Below are 13637 nucleotides of genomic sequence, written 5' to 3'. Positions count from 1 at the left end.
AATCCTCCCCACTTAAAAAAAAAAAAATTAATGTAGCAACAGAGTAGGAACTGTTTAAGAAGAGTACAAGAACAGTGTAGGAAGAGTACAAGAACATTGTAGGAACAGTACAAGAACAGTGTAGGAACAGTACAAGAACAGTGTAGGAACAGTACAAGAACAGTGTAGGAACAGTACAAGAACATTGTAGGAACAGTATAAGAACATTGTAGGAACAGTACAAGAACAATACAAGAACAGTACAAGAACAGTGTAGGAACAGTACAAGAACATTGTAGGAACAGTTTAAGAACATTGTAGAAACAGTATATGAACAGTGTAGGAACAGTACAAGAACAGTGCAGGAACAGTATAAGAACAGTGTAGGAACAGTACAAGAACAGTACAAGAACATTGTAGGAACAGTATAAGAACAGTGTAGGAACAGTACAAGAACAGTGTAGGAACAGTACAAGAACATTGTAGGAACAGTTTAAGAACAGTGTAGGAACAGTACAAGAACATTGTAGGAACAGTTTAAGAACAGTGTAGGAACAGTACAAGAACAGTGTAGGAACAGTACAAGAACATTGTAGGAACAGTTTAAGAACAGTGTAGGAACAGTACAAGAACAGTGCAGGAACAGTATAAGAACAGTGTAAGAACAGTATAAGAACAGTGTAGGAACAGTACAAGAACAGTGTAGGAACAGTATAAGAACAGTGTAGGAACAGTACAAGAACAGTGTAGGAACAGTACAAGAACAGTACAAGAACATTGTAGGAACAGTATAAGAACATTGTAGGAACAGTATAAGAACAGTGTAGGAACAGTACAAGAACAGTGCAGGAACAGTATAAGAACAGTGTAGGAACAGTACAAGAATAATACAAGAACAGTACAAGAACATTGTAGGAACAGTATAAGAACATTGTAGGAACAGTATAAGAACAGTGTAGGAACAGTACAAGAACAATGCAGGAACATTATAAGAACAGTGTAGGAACAGTACAAGAACAGTACAAGAACATTGTAGGAACAGTATAAGAACAGTGTAGGAACAGTATAAGAACAGTGTAGGAACAGTATAAGAACAGTGTAGGAACAGTGTATTTGAGTGTTACATTATTTGGAACAGCTTGAGAGACACTGAGCATGAACATAATGTTAGCAAGTTCTCGTAGACTCCAGTGAGTAATGTTGAGACACTGAGTCCTCTCCTGTCTTCCTGCATTAGTCAGAGCGACATGCACCTAAAACAGAAAGAACGTCAGTTAGATAGCAGAGTTAGTGAGTGTCGTGATCTGCAATCATGACACTTTTATCACATTTTCCATTCCTGCTCTACAGGTAGTAGGGTAGGTTGGGTTTGGTTATCCCTACAAGTTCTGGATAGAGAGGTGAAGGTTGAAACTATCAAACACTTACGCACTCTAAAATCTGCCCAAACACACACACACACACACACACACACACACATGGATGCTGGCAGGTCCCTTTTGTTGTTTAATCAGCTCTTCTCCGACTCCAGCAGGCAGGTCAAACAGTCGAGACTCTGGGTACACAGAGAGTCCTCTTACCCTCTCATCTCCTCCCACAGCAATACAGCAGGGGAGAGAGAGAAGGAGGGATGAGAGGACTGGAGAGGAAGAAAGCAGGGGAAGAGAGATGGAGAAAGGGAGAGAGGGTAGAAGTTCTCTGTGTACTGGTTCAGCGTCACCTTGCCATCACCTTTCCCTCTCGCTGAGGGGGCGGGAGAGACCAAACAGCTGACAGTCAGTTTTTCTTTTCTGATCTGACGTTCAGACAGCAGAGAGCAGACATTATTCACCTTTACACACCCAATACCTACTGCCTGTGTTTCAGACAGCTTTTCAAAACAGAATGTGTGTGCATACGTGTGTGTGTGTTTTTATAAGTGTGTGTGCATTCAAAAATAGAAATGCCCCCATGCTATCAGGATATGATGTTAGACCTTCATTAATCTGGCTGTATGTAGCCAACATAAGGACGGTACTGCAGACGAGAAAGGGCTGACTGCAATTGGATTGGCTGTGACCATCACATGCAACAACACAGACAGGAAATCAGGTATCGTCACATACTGCAGTGAATCGATTCTGCAGATGAACAGATGTCCCTCCCACAAACAGCTATTATTATTAGTGATTTATTTCTTCCAAGTTGATCCAGTCAGCTGACAGATTCAGTGTCTGTACAGCAGAGCAACAGACAGAAGGAGGTAGAGTAGAGGGTGTGAGGGTCAGAGTTAGTGGTACAGGTTAGGGGTAGGAGTAGGGTTAGAGGTACAGGTAGGGTTAGAGGTACAGGTAGGGTTAGGGGTACAGGTACGGGTAGGGTTAGGGGTACAGGTACGGGTAGGGTTAGGGGTACAGGTAGGGTTAGGGGTACAGGTATGGTTAGGGGTATGGGTACGGTTAGGGTTACGGGTAGGGTTAGGGGTACAGGTACGGATAGGGTTAGGGTCAGGGGTACAGGTACGGGTATGGTTAGGGGTACAGGTAGGGTTAGGGGTACAGGTAGGGTTAGGGGTACAGGTACAGGTAGGGTTAGGGGTACAGGTACGGGTAGGGTCAGGGGTACAGGTACGGGTATGGTTAGGGGTACAGGTAGGGTTAGGGGTATGGGTAGGGTTAGGGGTATGGGTAGGGTTAGGGGTACAGGTAGGGTTAGGGTTAGGGCTACAGGTACGGTTAGGGTTAGGGGTACAGGTATGGGTAGGGTTAGGGGTACAGGTATGGGTAGGGTTAGGGGTACAGGTATGGGTAGGGTTACGGTCAGGGTTCATTAGGCCAAGGCACTATAGCAGCTAAACATCCTGAGTGAGGTAGAGAGCAGTGTGTATATCCACAAGAGGGCGCCAGACCCATTAATCAATGAATTCAGCCTATATGCCCTATCTCTATCTCTCTCTACCACTCTTTTTTGTCTTCCTCCATCTCTCTCATTCTCACACACAAACACATACACGTACACAAACACATAAAGGAAATAAATCAAATAGACAGACTGGCTGTGTGCAGCATGTGGGAGGAGGGAAGAGTGTGTAAGAGAGTGTGAGGGCCTTAAGTGTGAGAGAGAGTGAGTGTGAGGGTCTTAAGAGTGAGAGAGAGAGTGAGGGCCTTTCAAATCAGGAAGCATCTCCCGAGTATATAAGCTCTCTATCTCATAACACACACACACACACACACACCATAAACAGAATGTATCCAGGACAGTGGTGTCCTGAATAAATGGAATCTAAACGTGACACAATACTGACACACCTGTTATGATGAGATACTGACACACCTGTTATGATGAGATACTGACACACCTGTTATGATGAGATACTGACACACACCTGTTATGATGAGATACTGACACACCTGTTATGATGAGATACTGACACACACCTGTTATGATGAGATACTGACACACCTGTTATGATGAGATACTGACACACACCTGTTATGATGAGATACTGACACACCTGTTATGATGAGATACTGACACACACCTGTTATGATGAGATACTAACACACACCTGTTATGATGAGATACTGACACACACCTGTTATGATGAAACACTGATACTAACTCAGCCCTGCTGGTGGTGACAGGTCCAGCAGGAGCAGCAATAGTGTTGTTGAGTTAGCCTAGCAATAGTGTTGTTGACTTAGCCTAGCAATAGTGTTGTTGCGTTAGCCCAGCTGTAGTGTCAGTGAGTTAGCAGAGCTGCAGTATTGTTGAGTTAGCCCAGCTGCAGTAGGCCTATTGTTGAGTTAGCCCAGTTGTAGGAGTTAGCCACGAAGCGAGCTCATGAAAGCGGTGCTTATTAGAGTAAGCCTCGCTTGAGTTAGCCAAACAGTTAATTTCAGGGCTCTCAAGTTTAGAATTCATTTCAGAGTGAGATCTTGTCAGGATAAGACAAGGGGGGAGGGGTGGTGGCGAACGTTAGTTGTTGAGCGGGGGGTGGCGAACGCAAGTTGTATATCGCGATGCAATACTACAATACAATACTACACACACACATACACACACACACAAATGGTACACATATTTCAATTAATTGTGTAATGTGTACTTACATCGTTATTGAGTTGGGCTAGACAATGTGCTAGTTCATCAGGTCATTTATATGCAAGTACGTCTGTGTGTGTAGTATGTGTTTGTGGTCTATGTGTGTATCTGCTTGTGTATGTTTATGTGTCTAAGTGTGTGTGTGTGTGTGTGTGTGTGTGTGTGTACCAGTGTGCAAGTGTGCTTCCATATTTGTGTTTGTGACTGTGTGCATGTGTATTTGAATATTTTTGTATGTGACTATATGTGCATGCGTATGTCTCTCTCTCTCTCGTTCTCTCTCTCTCTCTCTGTGTTTGTATTTGTCTATGAGTATTTCTGGCTGTAGTGGTTAGGATTGATGGTGAGGAGGGTTAAATATTAATACTGAGGTTTGTGTTGAGGTCTGTGGTGGAAGTAAGATATCTACAGTGTGTGTGTGTGTGTGTGTGTGTGTGTGTGTGTGTGTGTTCAGGGTACTGTGTATTTAATATTGTAGCTGGATAGTATATGTCTGTTGTATATTTACACCATTGTGTGTGTCTACGTTCATACATATATGTGTGTTTTCCTGTGTGTCGTGTGTGTTTGCTCATGTGTTGATGTGTTTGAGTCGTGTGTGTTTGTGTTTGCCCTTGTGTTGTGTGTGTTTGCTTGTGCGTTGTGTGTGTGTGTGTATGTGTGTGTGTGTGTGAGTGTGTGTGGGTGATTCCCAGAATTAAGTGGCGCCACGATGGATTTGGATCAATATGATGGAGTAAGATGATAACATTTAACAGCAGGAGTGTGTGTGTGTGTGTGTGTGTGAGTTGAGAGAGAGAGAGAGAGAGAGACACAGAGAGAGAGAGAGAGAGAGAGAGAGAGAGAGAGAGAGAGAGAGAGAGAGAGAGAGAGAGGGATGGAGCAGGACGGTGAAGATCAGTTGTCCTAGTCGTCATTGCAGGCACTCACACAAAATTAAACTCCTCAGAGATTTAACATGAATTAGTCTCCCAGTAAAACTGCACCCCACCCCCTCACAAATTTACATTCAAATAACATCATTGGCAGAAATGGCTAATTACCGTTGCCAAATGATTACTAAAATTCTTCACATTAATAGTTATATTTCTTTTCCTTTTTCTCCAAAAATTATGTAACATATATGGGTCATTCCTTGGAAATGGTATACCTTTTGAGTCCCTATCTCCTCTTTAGGTGTATTTTATCTACTGGGTCACAAAATTGAAATATCTCCTTTAATACAGTGTAATTTTTTTTATTTGATCTTTTTATGAAAACTTTATTTATTTATTATTTTTGCTGACACCACCTATTTTGTAATGTCCGTCATGGCCTTCAATGAAAGTATAATTAGAATATACCAAATACAACTATTAAAAAGTCCATATATTTTGATATCAACCTAAACAATTGTCTATTTATTTGTTTGTGATATAATTTTTTCAAAATTAATTATTCATTAAAATCACATTATTTAGTTCTGTACCTGAGTAACCCCTCAACCCCGTAACACAAATGAATCTCCCCCACAAAATCAATGGTATGATCCGTATGAGCATGTACATCAAGAAGTGACATCACTCAAGTCTTTTGGACAACAGGACATCAAAGACAGGCAAGTTGCTTCCTTCTTTTATTAAATTTTGGTCATTTATCTTGTGATAATGTAGTCGCCAAACTCAGTGACTCAACACCGTCACATGAAAAAAAGATAGAAAACTATTACTTATTTTAAAAGTTTTTTTAATCTCAAAACTATATGCTAATTCTGAATCTCACGCATGCCATGTGCTCTCTCTCTGGTATACAGTATGTAGAGCAGCGGCCATTTTGTGCAAAAATCACAACCCCGTCACACTAAAACCCGTCACACTCAAACCCCGTCTCACTCAAACCCGTCTCACTCAAACCCCGTCACTCACTCAAACCCCGTCACACTCAACCCCGTCACACTCAACCACGTCACACTCAAACCCCGTCTCACTCAAACTCCGTCACTCACTCAACCCCGTCACACTCAAACCCCGTCGCACTCAAACCCCGTCGCACTCAACCCCGTCGCACTCAACCCCGTCACTCACTCAACCCCGTCACACTCAAACCCCGTCACACTCAAACCCCGTCACTCACTCAACCCCGTCGCACTCAAACCCCGTCGCACTCAAACCCCGTCGCACTCAAACCCCGTCACACACAACCCCGTCACACACAACCCCGTCACACACAACCCTGTCACACACAACCCCGTCACACTCAACCCCGTTGCGTGTTTGACAGTAACAGGGTTGTGAGATTGTGATGGGGTTGTGATTTTAAGACTTTGGTTGTTAAGTTACCTACTTATTTTAAGAATTATTATATTTGATTAACATTCTTTCACCACATGCATGTTGAATGTAATCTATGTTCCATGTTTAAGCTGTGAATAAGATGGCAGCAGAAAGGCAGAGGAAGTATCGGGCACGCCTTAAACGCGATCCAGAAAGACGGGAGAAATACCTGCAGAGTGAACGTGAGAGATGGAGAAAGAGTGTAGAGGAAGGGAAGAAGTGGAAGCAATTAAAGACTTAAGTAAAAGAGAACAGTGGCAGAAACGAAAAATGTGGAGAGCAGCATACAAAAGAAGCAAGGAGAGAAGAACTGAAGAACTTAAGCTCCTCCACACAGTCCAGATCAGGGAGATCACACAGAGCAGTCAGGATCTTCAAGAACTTCAAGAACTGAAGAACTTAAGCACTCCTCCACACAGTCCAGACCAGGAGATCACACAGAGCAGTCAGGATCTTCAAGAACTTCAAGAACTGAAGAACTTAAGCACTCCTCCACACAGTCCAGACCAGGAGATCACACAGAGCAGTCAGGATCTTCAAGAACTTCAAGAACTGAAGAACTTAAGCACTCCTCCACACAGTCCAGATCAGGGAGATCACACAGAGCAGTCAGGATCTTCAAGAACTGAAGAACTTAAGCACTCCTCCACACAGTCCAGATCAGGGAGATCACACAGAGCAGTCAGGATCTTCAAGGTTAAGGCAATGGGCTTTTAACAGTGTTAGAAAATGATTTTTACACAATTTGGCCTAATACTAGGGTCAGCCATGGCCTGGTGTTTAGTGCACTTGGCTTGTGATAGGAGGGTTGCTGGTTTAATTACTAGAGCCAACAGTTCATGACTGAAGTGCCTTTGAGCAAGGCACATAACCCTTAACTTCAGTTTTGTTTTGTAGGCAACGTCTGGTGGCACAGAAGAGGAACAGAAGCGAAAGAAAGAAGCTCAAGAGGCAAATAGAAGAACTCAAGGAAAAAGTTGAAAAAGAAAGAAAAATGAAGGAAAAATACCAAAAAAGGTGCCAACATTTAAAGAGACATTCTGATCTACTAACTGCAAATTGCCCTGTTAACCCCCAAATCAGAAAGACATTGCTTTACCACCAATCACTAATTCAATATTTTAGTAGTAAATACAAAAAAGCCACCAAGGATAGTGAAATACAGCTGATTACAACAGGAAGGATTGCAGGTTGCAGTTACAAGATTTGCCAGTGAGTCTCTTGGATTTTCAAATAAGCATTTCAAACATAATGGGGGTCTTCATTTTGAAAGAAAAAATAACCAGCAGATTCACTGATGACTTAAAAAAACACACTAATCACAACACAAATAACTTAAAACAGCTGATATGAATGACATTGGAAATCACAACAATTCAACCAAAGGAAAACTAAGGAGGGAACAAAGGCAGGATACCCACAAAGGGGGCGGAGCTAAACGTTACATATCTACAATTTTACACAATGTATAATGTCCTGACAACTATTATTATTATTATTATTTATTAATTAATGAAAAAAACCCTGATATTTCAGATAAACTGCTTTCTTCAGTGGGTAGTGAGGTCAGGGAAGAGTTATCTGTAATCTGATTACACTCTTAGCCTAAAATGAATTAGATAATTTATCTGATATTAACATCCGGCCATTTATAGATTTTAATGAAATCCTAATTGCCAGATTAATACACGTTTGGCTTTCAACAGGCACAAAAGTAATAGGCATGAAACGTAAAATTATTTTACCCCCATATTCATCATTTCCCACTGGTCTCTGTAGTGATAAAGTTTAAAATTAGAGCGCCGTTAAGAGATCCTGACGGATGTGCTGTACGACAGTCCTAATTATGCTGACTTATCAGTGCATTTTATTCCTGAGTTAGAAAGAGATTGTTTAATAAAAAAAGAAAAAATTGGCTAAAATGTGGCATGTGTGACTAATGTTGGAGTGTGTAACGAATGTAGGTTTTTCATCTCTCTATCAGGAGAAGGAGGAAGTTGAGGTTAAATGTTGAAATCTAAATTGACCCCTCAAATAAAGTCAGTTGTGGGTGTTTGGGACACCACGTTATGCTTCATTCCTCATGGCAACACAGATAATATGAGGCGTGTTTGTTATGGCTCTGGGTCCAGTCCAGCTGGGTGGATGTGATCAGGGGCATCTTCCTCACGCCCAGTAGCCTAACTCTAACCCCAACCCTACCATAACCCCTCACCTAACCCCAACCCTACCATAACCCCTCACCTAACCCCAACCCTACCATAACCCCTCACCTAACCCCAACCCTAACATAACCCCTCACCTAACCCCAACCCTACCATAACCCCTCACCTAACCCCAACCCTACCATAACCCCTCACCTAACCCCAACCCTAACATAACCCCTCACCTAACCCCAACCCTACCATAACCCCTCACCTAACCCCAACCCTACCATAACCCCTCACCTAACCCCAACCCTAACATAACCCCTCACCTAACCCCTCACCTAACCCCAACCCTAACATAACCCCTCACCTAACCCCAACCCTACCATAACCCCTCACCTAACCCCAACCCTAACATAACCCTCCACCTAACCCCAACCCTACCATAACCCCTCACCTAACCCCAACCCTAACATAACCCCTCACCTAACCCCAACCCTACCATAACCCATCACCTAACCCCAACCCTAACATAACCCCTCACCTAACCCCAACCCTACCATAACCCCTCACCTAACCCCAACCCTACCATAACCCCTCACCTAACCCCAACCCTAACCTAACCCCTCACCTAACCCCAACCCTACCATAACCCCTCACCTAACCCCAACCCTAACATAACCCCTCACCTAACCCCAACCCTAACCTAACCCTAACTTCTCACCCTAATCCCATACCAGAATGCTACTGGTTGGCATGTTATGAGAAGAATGTGTGAGAGCGACAGTATTGTGCCACGCTGACCTCTCCTCTCCTCTGGTCTCCTCTCGTCTCCTCTGGTCTCCTCTGCATGATGCACATTTGACTGAAAGAGAACAAGACCTCTCCATGGTTACCTGAAGTGTTTTACGCAGTGGTTGCTGGAATAGAGAATGAGAATGTCAATGACCCATATACAAGCATGAACACACACACACACACACACACACACACACACACACACACACACACACACACACACACAGTAGGAGGGAGAAAAAGAAACTGTGTAAGAGAGATACAGAGACAGAAATAGTAACGACTCTGTTCTCTGCAGTGTGTAGGTGAGTAAGAAGTCAGATTTCTTCAAAAGCTCTTTGCATGGTGGCCAAGTAAAATACAAGTGCTTCAAACATCACTTTAGGTAGGATATATAGGCAGGACATGTAGACAGGACATATAGGCAGGACGTATAGGCAGGACGCAGAGCCGGAGTGGCTAATCGGGAAATTCTGGAGGATTCCCGATGGGCCGGCTCATGTCAGTCTCTAGTTTGAGCCGATTGGGAGGGAAAAAATAATTTTGGGCCGGATTTGGGCATGAAACTCCTGGGCTGAAAAAGTGTCCCACTCCGGCCCTGGCAGGATGTATAGGCAGGACGTATAGGCAGGACATGTAGGCAGGACATTGACACGTTTCCCCCTAAACATGGTCTGACCATGGACTTCATCTGACCACCTTCACTAAGTCCACTTCTCTTAGATGCTTTAATCTAATTGGCTGCATTGCCTGCTTGTGAAACCATTACCTAGGAGCAATCTAAATGAAAAATTCAATTAAGAGAAGACCTCTAGTGAGAACCCTAAGAACTCTTATAACCCTAATAGTTCTAATAACCCTAATGACTCTAATAACCCTAACCCTACTAACTCCAATAATGTCCACAGTGGAAAATCTCCAGCTTGATTTGGATGCTGGTCATTATCTGTTCAGTTATCTGTTCAGTTATCTGTCATTCAGTCTTCCCACTCTAGATTTTCTGGTTTTGTAGAGAAATACTTCATATTGAATGAGTATTCTTTTAAACAACATCAAAACATCTTTTAAAAGGCAGTTTTACTCTGTCTGTCTCTCTTTCCCTCTGTCTCACTTTCCCTCTGTCTCTCTTCACCTTGAAGACCCACAGGACCTGCACTCTTATGCACACCCCTTTGAACACATTTGTGAGACAGATCAGCTCCTCTTTACCCGAGTGTCCAGGACACACAGTCACAAGTCCGACAACATGATTACAAAATCGATCATCGAACTGCGACCTAAGGTGTGCTGGTTCGAGGGTGAGGCCCCGGTAACTCTGATCCGGGCAAGGGTATTTGAGTCCTGTTATTTTGAAATGCCATAGGAGATTTTGGATCACTATTTGTCTGGCCGATCATCTAGAACCAGTTTGCCTTGGGAGCCCCTACCTGGGGCGTTGCCCCCGACAACCTAGCTCCTAGGATCAAGTAGGCACTCAAACCCCTCCATCACAATAAGGCGGTGATACATGGAGGAGTATATTATAATATTATTTTAAATTATATATTTTGGAGTCATAGTTCATATTAATGAAGTGAGTTAAGTTTGTATTTATTTAGTTAATTTCCCTTTACGTTGTAGAGTGTGTGATGAAGAACACTCATGTCTCAAACCTCGAATGCCTCAGTGCTCTGGTTTGTGTCTGTACAGCCATTCATTTACCTTTGGTCCTCACTAGGAATGAAACATGATTTAAAAGCGAACGCAGATGCAGATGTGTCTCTATCCTCTCTCACCGCTGTGAGCATTAGGAGAGTGGAGGTCCTCTCTGCTGTAGGAGACTGGGCGTTTCTATCTCCTCAGATGGATGACTTATAAAAGCACAGAACCCTCAAGGAGAAGCCTGGTGAATCAGAAGAACATTTTTTTTCTTCTGACATTGTTCAGAAGTTATTTTTTCCTAAGCTTTTCTAAAGGTAACTCAAAGCAATAAAGCACCACACTATCCAGAGTCTCTGGAGTCATCCACACCTCTCTCTGTCTTTCACTCTTTTTCTCCATTCTAATGAATTAGGGAATCAGGGGGGTGACAGACCAACCCCGCGCGTTACACCTGATTACGCAGTTATTTCCTCCTGCTGTTATTGCCTAGTGCTCTCTGGAGGATGAAGGGCTGGTCTGGGCAGCGGTGAGACGGGGGCAGATGAGGAGGGGGGGGGGCACTAATAAAAACACAATGGCTGAATCTGTGCGGCAGGCCGACGACAGCAGAACCTGAGAACAGACACAGCGATTAGCCAATCACGTGCTCAGGCCTGCTAATGGAGAGACTGAAACCACGTACCATTGGACAGGATGAACTTATCAGTCCAATGATGACAATCTAATCACGTTAGGTCAGACGCCTGCATATGCCACTGTATACATGTGACATTATGATTTCAATAAAACTGAAATGTCATTTTTTTATTCAGTAAAATGAAATCATGGAGCTCCCTTCAGGTTCAATATTAGCCTGTTTAAGACAATGAAAATATGATTGATTATGACAAGCTGAGCAGGCGAGCAACACACATCTGGGACTACAGGACAGGGAGACTAGCTTCACATCTGGGACTACAGGACAGGGAGACTAGCTTCACATCTGGGACTACAGGACAGGGAGACTAGCTTCACATCTGGGACTACAGGACAGGGAGACTAGCTTCACATCTGGGACTACAGGACAGGGAGACTAGCTTCACATCTGGGACTACAGGACAGGGAGACTAGCTTCACATCTGGGACTACAGGACAGGGAGACTAGCTTCACATCTGGGACTACAGGACAGGGAGACTAGCTTCACATCTGGGACTACAGGACAGGGAGACTAGCTTCACATCTGGGACTACAGGACAGGGAGACTAGCTTCACATCTGGGACTACAGGACAGGGAGACTAGCTTCACATCTGGGACTACAGGACAGGGAGACTAGCTTCACATCTGGGACTACAGGACAGGGAGACTAGCTTCACATCTGGGACTACAGGACAGGGAGACTAGCTTCACATCTGGGACTACAGGACAGGGAGACTAGCTTCACATCTGGGACTACAGGACAGGGAGACTAGCTTCACATCTGGGACTACAGGACAGGGAGACTAGCTTCACATCTGGGACTACAGGACAGGGAGACTAGCTTCACATCTGGGACTACAGGACAGGGAGACTAGCTTCACATCTGGGACTACAGGACAGGGAGACTAGCTTCACATCTGGGACTACAGGACAGGGAGACTAACTTCACATCTGGGACTACAAGACATGGAGACTAACTTCAGCCAAACGATCACAAGCAGGATGAGTCAACCAGTGACTCATAACCTCTGACCCCAGCCTGTTAAATGCCAGGGAAGGACTGAATTTGGACATCCATGGAAATGGTGGAGAAGCTGGGAAGAAGTGAACAAAATTAAAGTCATCAGTGACAGTACAACAAAGAAGCAACCTGACAACCTGAGGCTGCAAACAAGGAGAGGACAAAATATATCTGAAATAGAATTATTTATGGCTTGCAGCACAGAGTAAAAATCAATCTTCTATTATAGAAATAGGATACGCAGATGAATTAAAGCTTAATGAGGTTTTCCGGGAATGACCCTGGACTCTCGACGGTCATGCACACACAGACAAACTGGAAACATGCTCAGCACGCACCTGTGTGTGACCAGTTATCAGAAAGAACCTGTCTGCCTCTCAGAGGTGATCAGTAAGATCCTGTCTGTCTCTCAGAGGTGATCAGGAAGATCCTGTCTGTCTCTCAGAGGTGATCAATAAGATCCTGTCTATCTCTCAGAGGTGATCAATAAGATCCTGTCTGTCTCTCAGAGGTGATCAGGAAGATCCTGTCTGTCTCTCAGAGGTGATCAGTAAGATCCTGTCTGTCTCTCAAAGGTGATCAGTAAGATCCTGTCTGTCTCTCAGAGGTGATCAGTAAGATCCTGTCTGTCTCTCAGAGGTGATCAATAAGATCCTGTCTGTCTCTCAGAGGTGATCAATAAGAACCTGTCTGTCTCTCAGAGGTGATCAATAAGATCCTGTCTGTCTCTCAGAGGTGATCAGGAAGATCCTGTCTGTCTCTCAGAGGTGATCAGGAAGATCTTGTCTGTCTCTCAGAGGTGATCAGGAAGATCTTGTCTGTCTCTCAGAGGTGATCAGGAAGATCCTGTCTGTCTCTCAGAGGTGATCAATAAGAACCTGTCTGTCTCTCAGAGGTGATCAGTAAGATCTGTGTGGAACATGACACTGGTGTTGAATTGTAGAATGTAGTTCACTTATGATGAAACAGGACACATGCT

The sequence above is a fragment of the Brachyhypopomus gauderio genome, chromosome 11 (genome assembly GCF_052324685.1).
Source record: "Brachyhypopomus gauderio isolate BG-103 chromosome 11, BGAUD_0.2, whole genome shotgun sequence".
Classification (NCBI taxonomy): domain Eukaryota; kingdom Metazoa; phylum Chordata; class Actinopteri; order Gymnotiformes; family Hypopomidae; genus Brachyhypopomus; species Brachyhypopomus gauderio.
The sequence above is the reverse complement of the archived record's forward strand: the minus strand, read 5'-3'. Positions refer to the sequence as shown.